The following is a 12,330-nucleotide window of genomic DNA, read 5'->3' as shown; positions in this document are numbered from 1 at the left end:
AGTGTCAGAGCGGCTGCAACATCTGCTGAATGAAATGCTGGCTGAGCAACTCAAGGAGGAAGCTGTTTCAGGAACAGGAGAGGGAGGGGGCAGGAGGGATTCTCAGAGGCAGGCCCCGAGACAGGGGTCCAGAAGACAAAGAAAAATCCTCCTTCAAGAGGAGGTGGTGGCGCACGCCTTTAATCCCAGCACTCAGGTGGCAGAGGCAAGTGGATCTCTGAGTTTGAGGACAGCCTGGTCTACAGAGTGAGTTCTAAGACAGCCAAGGCTACACAGAGAAACCCTGTCTCGAAAAAAAACAAAACCAAAAAGCCCTCCCTCGTCACTCTTTCAGCACTGGCTGTGAGGTTGCAACTACCTGTGGCTAAGGCCACCCTGTCCCTCTACACTTAGACAGGAAAGCGGGCAAGGGGGAGATGGACCCTCAGCGTCAGGTGTGGAGGCATTTAATCTCTTCTGGGTCCTGCACCAATAGAGCAGATTCCCGAGCCTGGGAGAAATGTGGGTTACTGAATGAGGCTGAACCTGGCCAAGCTATAACATCTGAGCAGCTGTCCAGGACTAGAGTCAGGCAGGGCCGAACTCCCCATGATCCTCCTCCACTCACTGTGTTCATGTCTCTGTCTCCTAGGAGATGCCCTTGGTTCAAGGGCAGGCCTTGAGTTGTTAGAAGAACAGCGACCCCGTAAGGTGCAGCAGGTGAATCAGCCCAAGCACCCCAGAAGGCCTGAGGGCTCAAGAGCCTGGGCTTGGAGGCAACCTGGGCACTTTTTTGTTTGGTGTAAGACACAAAGCTTTCTGTGGTGGTTTCAGCTCTCTAGTGAAGCTGCCCCTGAAGAGACATTCAATGGTAGGAACAGCTGTGGCGACCACGGCCGTGCCCCGTGATGCCCATATGTCCCGGCCCTGGTCACTGCCTGCTCCTTCCCCAAGCACTGCCGATCCCCGGAAGCAAATCCTCTGGAGACCTCAGTGCTCTCAACTGACTCCAGGGTGACCTCTGTCACGGCAGAGGAACTGATCTGGGCATCCACAGTCTGACCTTCCTACCCAAGTCCCATCCTTTTAAGAGTTCAGTCTAGAGGTGCAGAAAGATGGGGAGGCCTCATGGCTCTTCGAACATCCAGAATTATGTTTCTTCCAGGCACAAGAGAAGTGGTTTTGGTGTCTGCTGTGCTAACTCGTTTCCAGACTGAAGCTTTTTTTTTTTAATCATCCTCACGACTCAGCTACCCTGCTTTTGTTCTTGTGCGGAGGAATGAGAAGCCACTGGGTCCACCAGCCTGGGAGTGAATGAGAAAACTAAGGCACACGAGACATGGATGCAGAAGGTAGGAGACCAGATGGGATTCTGTGACACGCATCACCGCCGTTTACTAAACACACATGCAGAGATTCAGGCTTATGTTTGTCATGGTGATATTGTCTCTGGTGTTAACAAAACTAATATGTGGCTTCCTAGAACCTAAGGCTAGGCCTGAAATACTTTGTTCATTCATAGCATATTTTTACCTGCAATCTAGACATGAACTTCACAGACCAACATACTGTACAGCATCTCACCTATGTCATGTGTTCTTTGATTAGCCAGTTTTAAAGACTCACATACACTTAGTGGTATTTAAAAGATCTATGTATTTCTATTTTATATCTATGAATGTTTTGCCTGTGTGTATGTCTACTATATATGTGCAGTACCCAAGTAGTCCAGAAGAGGGCGCCAGATCCCCTGGTACTGGGTTAACGCCGGTAGTGAGCCACCTCCCACTATTCTTTGATTTGAGAACTGATTACTTCCTGTCATCTACTATTTGATAACCTGGTAGTACAGTCTACAGGAAAGGCAGAGCAAATACCCAAGTATTTCTCATTTTTAAAAAATAATGCCCCAAATTAACCTGTAAGCCCCACCTGCCCAAGGACCAGATAACTTCCTGCAAGGCTGGGAGTTGTAGAAATTGGAAAATAAAGCCTCACGCTAAAGAATGGTGGTCTTTGGGTTTATCTTTATGAACCCCTGCAACAAGAGTCTTGGGGCCACTCAGATGGGAATTCCAGGGAGTGACCCTGGCCAAAGTCTACCTCTTGGTTAGTATTTAATATTTAATAAAGCTCGCTTCAAATTTAGCCCCAACAATAGAATTGATTTTTCTCTGCTGACTCTCAGGGTTAGCATTTTCAAACATGGAATACTCCAAAGATGACCTCTTTCTTTAGTTTTGGCTTGGTGTCATGAATGTGTGCAGTTAGACATAGCTTGTTGACGCTCATTTTTAAACTCTATTTTATTTGAGGTGTTTATGCCTCCACCTCCCTTCCCACCAACCCTTTAACCCTAGGTAAGAGAGAGGAGGTTAGTGGGGAGAGGGGCGCAGCCCCTTTACTTCTCCCTGCTGTTTAGGGTCGATGGGTTTTCTTGGGGGCTATACCAATCTCCGTCAACAGCAAACGCAGCGAGCAGTCTCCCCCATCTATCTCCTCCAAGCTGTTGTGCCATGAAGCATCTCTGGTCTCTCCAAACGGCCACACCTCTCTTTCTGGGCCCTCGTAGTATTTATCTCAAGGTCCTAGACCTCACAACCTCTCCGTGCTGCACAAGGCAGGCCGTACCAGCTGTCAAAGATCACACCCAGCAGGAGGCAATTATCGGCTGTGGACAAACTAAAGCCCAAACTAAGATCTCACATTTGGGAGTAAAACGAAAACATATTTACATAACGTAATTGAGTTTTTAAAGAAACCGCGACTTCCCTCACAGTACCTGGTAAGCTTCAGTTCGCTAAAGCTGTACCCTTTAAATGCTAAAAATGCTGTCTATTTTGACAAGAGGAGCCTCTTCGGTTGACCCCTTTGCACGTGGTTCTGAAGTTGTAGAAGATTTTCCTGACATCTGAGATGGCAGATATTCCAGGACCCACATCCATTTCTTTTCCTAGATGTGGTGGTTAGCAGTTTTTAAAGAGCTTCATCCTTCTTTGCTCTTGTTGGGAAATGACCTTCAGCACAGCCTGGCCACCAGGGCAGGGCTCAAGCTGCCACTGGACTGCTAACGAGTCCTGGAACTTTTTAGAGGTTAGAGCCAAGAAGCATATTTTTTTGTTAACGTTAAGATTTATCTTTGTGTGTTTGTGTGACTTGTGGGCATGTCTGCCACATGCGAATGGGTGTCTAGAGAAGTCATAAAATGTCACTGGTTCCCTGGAACTGGACTGTTGTCAGCTGCCTGATGAGGGTGCTGGTATCTGAACCTTATTTCTTTGGAAGAGCAGCAAGTGTTCTTTGTTAGGTCTCAGGTTGTCCAAATATCCACAAATTAGCTCAACCTGGACTAAAGGAGGGTTTCTGGTTGGTTATATAAAAGCCAGCATTCCAAGGAACTTGTGAAATCTGTTCCCATCTGCCCAAAGACATAATTTCTCTTACCTTTGGCAGAAAGGACTTGTTCCTCTCCACTGAGACACACACACACACACACACACACACACACACACACACACACACACCTGTGGCTATGTATCAAAGCTGATGCCTGGCCTCAGTCTCCCTCAATCAGTACTCACAATTATTAAGTCCCTGCTATACATTTCAAAACCTCCACACCAGTTTCCCCCACTGCTACTCATGACAATTGACTCCGCCTTAGAATCCACTCATCTCACCATTCCCACGCTTACTCTCGCCTTCACACTTGCTCTTTTTCTCTTACTCTCTTTTGCTATGCTCTACTCTCTATCTCTTGCCATCTCCCTAACTCTTCTCCCCTGATTCCCTAGCTCTGGCCATGTCAGTCTACTTTCTCTCTCAGCTCTGGACTCTTCCAGATGCCTCTGGCTCTCTTTCTCTCCTATCAACAATAAATTAACCATGCCATAGACCAGTCATGTTGGCAGCTTCTTTACTGTGCTTCCTCACATATTCTCTTAACCACTAAAGCATTTTCCAGCTCCCTGATAGTTTTAAAAATAGAGCCTATCATAAATTTATATTGATACTTTTAACCCAGATTCAAGGGGTTTTGAACAACTATTCTGTTGTTGCTTTGTTTTTTTTATTTGTCTGGGTTTTTTGTTTGTTTGTTTGTTTGTTCTATTTGTTTCTGTTTCTCCTATGTTAAGAATCTAATTTCTGGGCCTGGGAAATAGCTCATCAGCTGAAGCTGCCAGCTGTGTGGGCATGAGAATCAGAGTTCTGAGCCACACAAACCCTGTAATGCTGGGTGGTCATGGTGGCCTGCCTGTAACTCCACCACTGAAAGGCAGAACATCCTGAACTCAACCTTGGGTCTCCATATGCAAGCGCACACATATGCACACACACCATACACACACGCACCATAAAAACACATACATACACACATACACACATACCATAAACACATACCCCATACATACCATACACTCATACAAATGTGCATAGACACATACATACACATACCACACACACATACCCATACACACCACACACACACACACACACACACACACACACAGGACACCATATACCCACATACACAAACACACCCCATCCTTTCCCCCTCCAGAGAGAGCTATGGCAGCAGGAGGATCGCATTCATCAGATACCAGGAATTTTGGAATTAGAGTTTCACAAACGCTCTTGTTGGCTTTAGCCCACATTGTAGTCTCACAATGCCAATACCAATTTTCCTACCAGCCAAATAGTTACTGCAAGTGTCTTAAGAGCTTCTAGTTTGTGTATTTGCACATCTCTTTGTGTGTAGGTGATGGCCCACTCAGGCCTATAGTCAAATTACTGAGCCATTCCTATGTGCTTATTCTGCTACCCAGATGCACGCAGCTATGTTCCCTTCTGTCTTTTTTTCTGTTCTAGGGATTCCTCTTGAGGAACCTGCTGTTGGGGTTCAGACCCAGGACAAGCCACGAGGTGCCTTTTTAACCAAAGTGTTCCTGGCCTCCAGGTTCTCCCTGCATCCCTCAGTCCCTATCTGTTACAGGGCATGGCTGGCATACCCAGCTGTCTATTGAATTTTCCAGCCAAAGGGTGGGCTTTCCTGTAGGCGATACCCTTTTAAAACCTACTTTATTTGGGGTTCCTTATGTCTCTTTCTTCTCCATCCCTATCCCTTCCAACACATCAGCACCAGGTAGGAGAGAAAGAAAGTTAATAGGAACTGAGGGTATGGACCTTTTTAGAAGTAGGTTTTTTGGGGGCGATTCCACTCTTTGTTGTCAGGATACCAGCAGTCCAGTCAAACAGCAAACCAGCAAACCAGCAATCCAGCAATAGCGAAAGCAGCAGCAGGGTCCAGCAACAGTAGCAGCAGGGCTCAGCAGACGTGCATGAAGAGTTCTCGGAGCTTTTCTCTCTAGGAGCGAAGCAAAGCGATGCAAAGTGTTGAGATGCAAAGCAATCTCTCTGTCTGCGGATTCCCAGTTATTCCTTCTTAAAGTCCACATGAGGATGTTTTTCAGCTGGCCAAAACCGCACCCCTCCCTCACCCTGAGCCCTCTCACAAGACTGCTATCAGCTACGGACAAAGCATTCCCACATCCCACACTTGGAACTACAACAAAAACATATCCACAAAACACAACCAGAACTTCCGCTACAGCGTCCTCTCCCCAGAGGCTCTCCACTATATAACCTAGACATTTTGGTGCTCCCCCCACACCTTTCTCTGCATTTTCTCCCTCTGTACTCACGATTTCTCTCTCTGCTCCTGCCTTTTCTTTCTCTCTATGCATGGTGATTCACTGACCCTTTCCTGTGAGGCTGGGCCATTGGCCCCATAACTGCCCCAGTAAACCTGCCTCTATACCATAATTTGTCTTGAACTGGCTCATTTCATCAGCACAGAGCCTACCTATCATCTGGTGATGGGTCTCAGAGAAGTTCAAGTTGGCCACACGAGATTGCTCTTTTTTTCTTTCTCTCTTTCTGACACACTCACGACTCACTGAGTAGTCCATTCCCAGCTACTACCTATAAGTACAGGGTACTTATTCTGGGTCCAGGACCCAACCATCAGGCTCTCTGCCAAGCTGTGGCCACACCAAGGCTAGCCCATCCATTCATGTGGAGTCTTCATATTTAAATATGTTTGACCTGAGGCTACCCTATCCCTCTCTGTCCAACCCCCAGGCTTACTGGTAGGATGCTGCCCACTGAGTTTTGGGGTTATGGAAAAGGCTGAGAAATGGACACTTTTGGGTCTAAACCTTGATTGCCAGACACCCTGAGAGTGTCTGCTCAAAATTTGTCCAAATTAGGTTTGACTCAGGCCTTGCATGGCCAACTTCAGTCTGAACTCCCTGAGTCCAGGTTTTTTGGGAATCAAACTCACACCCCTCCCTCTTCCCCAATACTAAACAGCTTCAGCAGCTGCCTAGCCACCCTCACCCCACCCCCATCTCCTACCACACTGTCCTCCTGTCTATTCACAGCCTGGGCATAGTGGCATCTTGCTGGGTTATTCTTCTGTTCTTATCTGTTTTCAATATAAACATTTACATGTGTGCCTTTAGAAATATTTACATACAATTTTTTCTTTTCCAAGACAGGGTTTCTTTGTGTGGCCTTGGCTGTCAAGGCCTTTGTAGACCAGGCTGGACTCGAACTCACAGAGATCCTTCTGCCTTTGCCTCCCAGAGTGTTACACTTTTCCTTTTTCTAATATAAGATTTTTTCATAAATGAAGACAGTCTTCACTCTTTTTTAGTGCTGTCTAGCACTTTTTCTACATGGGCCTGTCTTTTTTTTTTTTTTTTTTTTTTTTTTTTGATCAAGCTATTGATTGACCTTTTGGTAGATAAGTTGGGCCTTGGAGGATGCTATCTGGACTTTATCCTTAGAATGGTCAGGAGCCACTGATACATTCTAGTAAGGGCTTGGGAGAGCCTCCTCTGTGGAATGACACAGTTGTTTAGGATTTGCATCCAAATAGTCTCAGACTGAAACACAATATGCAGTTAATTGCAGGACCATTTTTAATGGGAAACAGGCAAATCTCCATAGCATCATTCTTTCTGTTATCCTTCCAAAGGGGAAATATTCTCTGCCTGTAGATGCTTAGAGCAGTCATAGGAGCAGGAGAAAGACTGTGTCTTCCACAAGCTCAAATAGTCTAAGAATTCTATGACAAAAACTCTGTTGGGATTTTCAAAAGCTGAGGGCCTGAAAGTGCTGAGAAAGAAGAGGCCCCTTGTTTGACAGCCTTTATGACAGACTACGGCCATCCCGAATTTGCCTTCTTGAGTATTGTGGCAGTTCTCATGTCCACTTCTGAGACTCCACCAGGAAGCTCAGATAGCCAGAGTGGGATTTTCATGGCATGGCTAAACTAGCAATATCTGTTGGCAAGGCTTTGGAAATGAATGCCCACTTTAACCCTTTCCTCCATCTGCACCAAAAGCTGGGTACTTCCACGCTGTAATCTTACCCTTTGCCACCTCTTGCTGTTGATCTTAGCTGGGTGCCATCCCTGGAGAGGGGCCTGGGAGGCATGGGGTTGCAACAGAGTTTTCCCTGCTTCCCTGAAGCATTGCCCACTTGACGATACTACATCTAAGGAAGCTGATGGGCACCTCGGAAGAAGGCCAAGAAAAGGGGATAATAGAGCTTAACTTTGAAAAGTCATCAGAGAAATGAAACATCAGAGGAGCTGGCATTGAAAGGAACCATGGTTGCCACATCAGAGATTCTAAAGAGGTGTCCTGGGGATGAGGTCAGGTGGTGAGAGCCATCTTCTCTCCCTCTTCTTGCATCTGCTAGTTCTTAAGTTGAGCTGCATGGCCTACTATCTCACCTGAAGAAGAGTTGTTCTGCTTTTAAATTGTTTAAAATCTGCAAAACGTCTACTTTAGCACAGTTCCTTGCCTAATACAAAAATTGCCTGGGCCAGCAAGATGGCTCAGCATATTAAGGGGCTTGCCACCATGCCTGATAAACTAAGTTCAATACCTGAGACCCACATGGTAGAAAATCAATTCCTGCAAGTTGTCCTCTGACTTCCACATGCAGGTTATGCCATGTGTGTGTCCTCATATGTGTGCGTACACACATATGTCTTGGCTTTCAGACCTGGGACAAGCTGCTGAGGTGCCTATTTAACATATCAAAGCAGACCTGGCCTCCAGGTTCTCCCAGCATCCCCTAGTCCCTACCTGTTAACCCCCCCCCCCCCCCCCCCCCCCCCCCCCCGACCTTGACCTCTATCCTGAACTTTCCAGCCCAGGGGCTGGGCTTCCCCTCTCCCAGAGGCTCTTCCCTATGTAACCCAGACATTCTGTGCTCTCTCTCTGCCTGGTCTTGTTCATGGTTCTCTTCCCACAGGGCTGAGGCTAACTGAAGGCAGAACTCAGATTTTTCTCCTTGTTGTGCCTCAGCTGTCTTCATATTAATATCCTGGGGTCCTTTCTCTGCTCCTCTGGTATCTAACACACCATTACCTGCCCTAAAGAGATTCCCTTCCTCAAAAGTAAAAATGTTTTATGCTATCCTGCCCTCCAAAATAGCAGTTGTTTCTTCGCTTTTAAGAACCTTGGACTTGCTCCAGTCCCCCAATCCCAACCCCATTTGTGAGATCTCACTTTTTTAAGCCAGGGTTTCTCTGTGTAGCCTTGGTTGTCCTGGACTTGCTTTGTAGAGCAGGCTGGCCTCGAACTCTCAGAGATCCGCCTGGCTCTGCCTCCCCAAGTGCTGGGATTACAGGCAGAGATCTCACCCTTTTTAAAGGGTCCCCAGAAGGTTTGGGTTTGTTTCTGCAGCCTTGCCTCTGCCTGTCAGAGCTGTCACTGGCAGGGCCACAGTGGCCTTACCTAGACACTTCACAGATAAAGCGTCGACAAAGAAAGGCTAAGACAGGACTCCACATGGAGCTCATCGATGCATAGCACTGGTTCTGACCATCCATGGCAATCACCTAGACTACCCAAGAGAGGGAGGGGGATTCAGGAGGTGAGGGGCTGGCCAGAGAGTCTACACATGTACCCCTTCCCTTCAGATGCTGATGCTAATGATTTTAGGACTGATTAAACTATGAGAACCACTGGATTAAACTTCTGGAGTCTCAAAGCAAAGCAAGGTGTCAAGGAATACAAGGGTTTCCGCAGCCAGTTGAGTGCTGTGCAGCCAGACTTGCATGCTGCGCCTGAGTGTACGTGGGCTTGCAGGTGCCCTCTGCCCTGCCATCAGCATCCCTTAAAGGCGGTCTCCAGGGTGGAAGTGGATACTGGCCATGCCATTTCATTTTAAAGAGCAAAGGAAACCTTTCCTCACTAAAGAATAGGAAATCAGCCACTTCATTCAGAAGGGGCAGTAATTAGAGAATCGAACAACATACATTACATATATGTACATGTGCAGCTCTTGACTCAACAATAACATCATCAACCAGGCTGGCCACGATGGTATACACCTTTAAACTCAGGAGGCAGAGGAGGAGGCAGGTGGATCTCCGAGAACGGAGACCAGCATGGTCTACATAGTGAGACGGCACCAACACCGAAACCCTCCAAAATAATAAAAATGAAATAAAATGCTTATAGGTGCTTCACCGGTCTCCCAACCTCAGTACTTAAAAATGGAAAATTACATCTCTTGCTAGTACTTGAAATTGAACCCAGAGCCTTACATCTAGGTAAGTGTTCTGCCTTTGACCTGTGTCTCTAGCCCTGCAAAATTCTAAGCAATATGATTCCCTGGAGATGTGGGACTTGGGTTACTTAAACATGTCAACATCCACTACTTGATTTGACAATCCTCAAGCAGTAGTGAGAAGGAGAAACCAGTTGGGAACCAAAGAAGGGAGCTGAGCTGTCCTTCGGGTAATGGGGCGTTGCAATCTGGTGGGTTTTGTTGGCTTTAAAATAGTTAACACCACCTAAGTATCAAAGACTAACAAGGAACTGTGAAATTTCCCAGACCCAGGGGAAAAACAGTTTAGCATAAAGAGGTGGCCCGTGTATTAGAAAAGGCAGCTTTTCTGGCATCTTAACCCCACTGTTGGTTTCATTTCGCTTTGCAGTCCCATCAAAGGCTTGCCCATTTGTTGTAGAAAGTGGTTTTGCTGCATCTGGAAATGCCAATGTTTTCAAACCATCATCAGCTCCTATCAGAACTTAGAAAGGCTTTAATGAGAGGTTTCTGCTATAACCTTTAAGAACAACTGCTATTGTGCCTACTGAGGTCTGACGAAATGGGTGTAGTCAGGGGGTTCCAGACCTTGCTTTTAGGTTGTGTTTTGGCTATGGTTGCTTCATCTTTTTTATTAGCCAGGAAGGTAACTTTTAGTCTAAATATTCTTTCATGAGGATAATAGTCTTCCCTCTAATGAGCAATAATTCCAAAGAGCCTGCTAGCAAAAATTAAAGTACATATAAAAATTAATGGTAGGTTAAGATTCAGTCTGATTCACACGGCTTAGTTTTGCTACTGATAGATCATGGAGGGGACCTTCCTACACTTGCTTTGGAGAAGTTAGTACAAGGTTTGCTTCCTAATGATGAAAACCTTACTAGTGTTACTGATGATTCTGCCACCCAAATGTCCTCACCCATGTTTCTACCACAGTTGCTCTTCCCAAGTATTTTGTGACCTTTTCCTGTGGAGATGTAAGCAAGTGTCTACTCACCTCAGATAGGTTGCCAATGACAGACCATAGTACAATTGCACCCAAGTCTGTTTCAGTGAACTAATGAGTTTACAGAGCTTCCTTACAGAGCAGGGGTGTCTAGAGTAACAGAACGCATAGAATGAATCTATATATGGATGCATGTAAAGGGGATTTATTGGACTGACTTACAGGCTGCAGTCCAGCTAATGGCCTGCTGTGAATGGAAAGCCCAAGAATCCAGTAGTTTCTCAGTCCACGAGGACAAATGTTTCAGCTGGTCTTCAGTGTATACTGGAATCTCAAAAGGTAGGCTCTAACGCCAGTGAAGAATGGCCCTGCTAACAAGAAGAGGGCAGGCAGGCAAAGAGGAAAGCTTCCTTCTTCCATAGGCTCCCAGCAGGTGTAGCCCAGATTAAAGGCATGTCTTCTCATCTCAAGATCTGGATCAAAGATGTGTGTCTTCCTACTGCAAAGGTCCAGACTAGAAGTGTATCCACCCACCTCAAACTGAGCAAAAAATTTTTCTTACAGGTGTGCCCTCTATTTCTGAGTTGTAGTTCAATCCTGATGCAGTCAAGTTGACACCCAGAAATAGCCCTTACTAGGGATGAGAGGTTACCTACAGGAGCTTGGATGACCCAACATTCTCCATCCTCCAGTGATCACTGGAAACTCTCACTCCAAAATAGATGAGGACTTCTCAGATAGAGCACCTACTTCCTGTAATCATTCACACTGTATGTATTCTGTCATGTCCCAAGATCCAAGACCATATATAGCTTGGGCAGAGTTGCTTGTGGCTGGGAGGAGGTGAATGAAGGAGAAGCTAGATTCTCAGATGATGGTCTAAAGACCTGCTTATATTCTTTCAGAGAGAATATAAACAGCCTGATTCTGAGGGCCTCTTGCAAGTAGTCATAGCTACGATGATGATGATAGTGATGATGATGATGGTATTCAGGCTCAAAGCATCATTCCTTTCCAGATAAATTCACATCTACCCACCTGATCTTTGGCATTCTTTTCCCATTTGGGCCTTGTGAACAATTCATTCTTTATGCATGTCCCCAAACAGGCCCAGTCCTTAGGTGGGCCTTGATATTCCATAGGATGCATTCCTGCCTGAGCCTTCCCACCTGGCACAGTCTCACAGTTCTGTGTCTGGCTCATGATTCTTCCATGTTCCTTCCTGCCTCCCAGCTTTGGCTTGTTAGTTAGATCCAGGAGCCTCATGCACTGTGCTGGCTAGTTTTATGTTAACTTGACACGTTAGTGTCACCTGAGAGGACAGAACCGCAATAGAGAAAATGCCTCCACAAGATTCAGCTGTAGAGCATTTTTTTAATTGGTGATTGATGGGGAGGTCCTAACCCACTGTAGGTGGAGCCATCCCTGGGCTGGTGGTCCTGAGTTCTATAAGAAAGCAGGCTGGGCAAGACAGGATGTTTTAGGGTTTCTAAGGCTGTGACGAAACACCGTGACCAGAAAGGAAGTTGTGGAGGAAAGGAGTTATTCAGCTTACACTTTCACAGTGTCGTTCATCATCAAAGGAAGCCAGGATAGGAAGCCAGAACAGAAACCTGGAGGAAGGAGCTGATGCAGAAGCCGTGGGTATGTGTGTGTGCTGCTTACTGGCTTGCTCCTCTGGCTTGTTCAGCCTGCTTTCTTACAGGACTCAAGAGCCCCAGACAAGGGATGACACCATCCACAATGGGCTGGGCCCTCCCCCACTGATAACT

Source organism: Psammomys obesus, unplaced genomic scaffold (assembly GCF_907164565.1).
Source record: "Psammomys obesus unplaced genomic scaffold, mPsaObe1.curated_primary_1811, whole genome shotgun sequence".
NCBI classification, from domain to species: Eukaryota; Metazoa; Chordata; class Mammalia; order Rodentia; family Muridae; genus Psammomys; species Psammomys obesus.
This window is presented reverse-complemented; position numbering follows the sequence as displayed.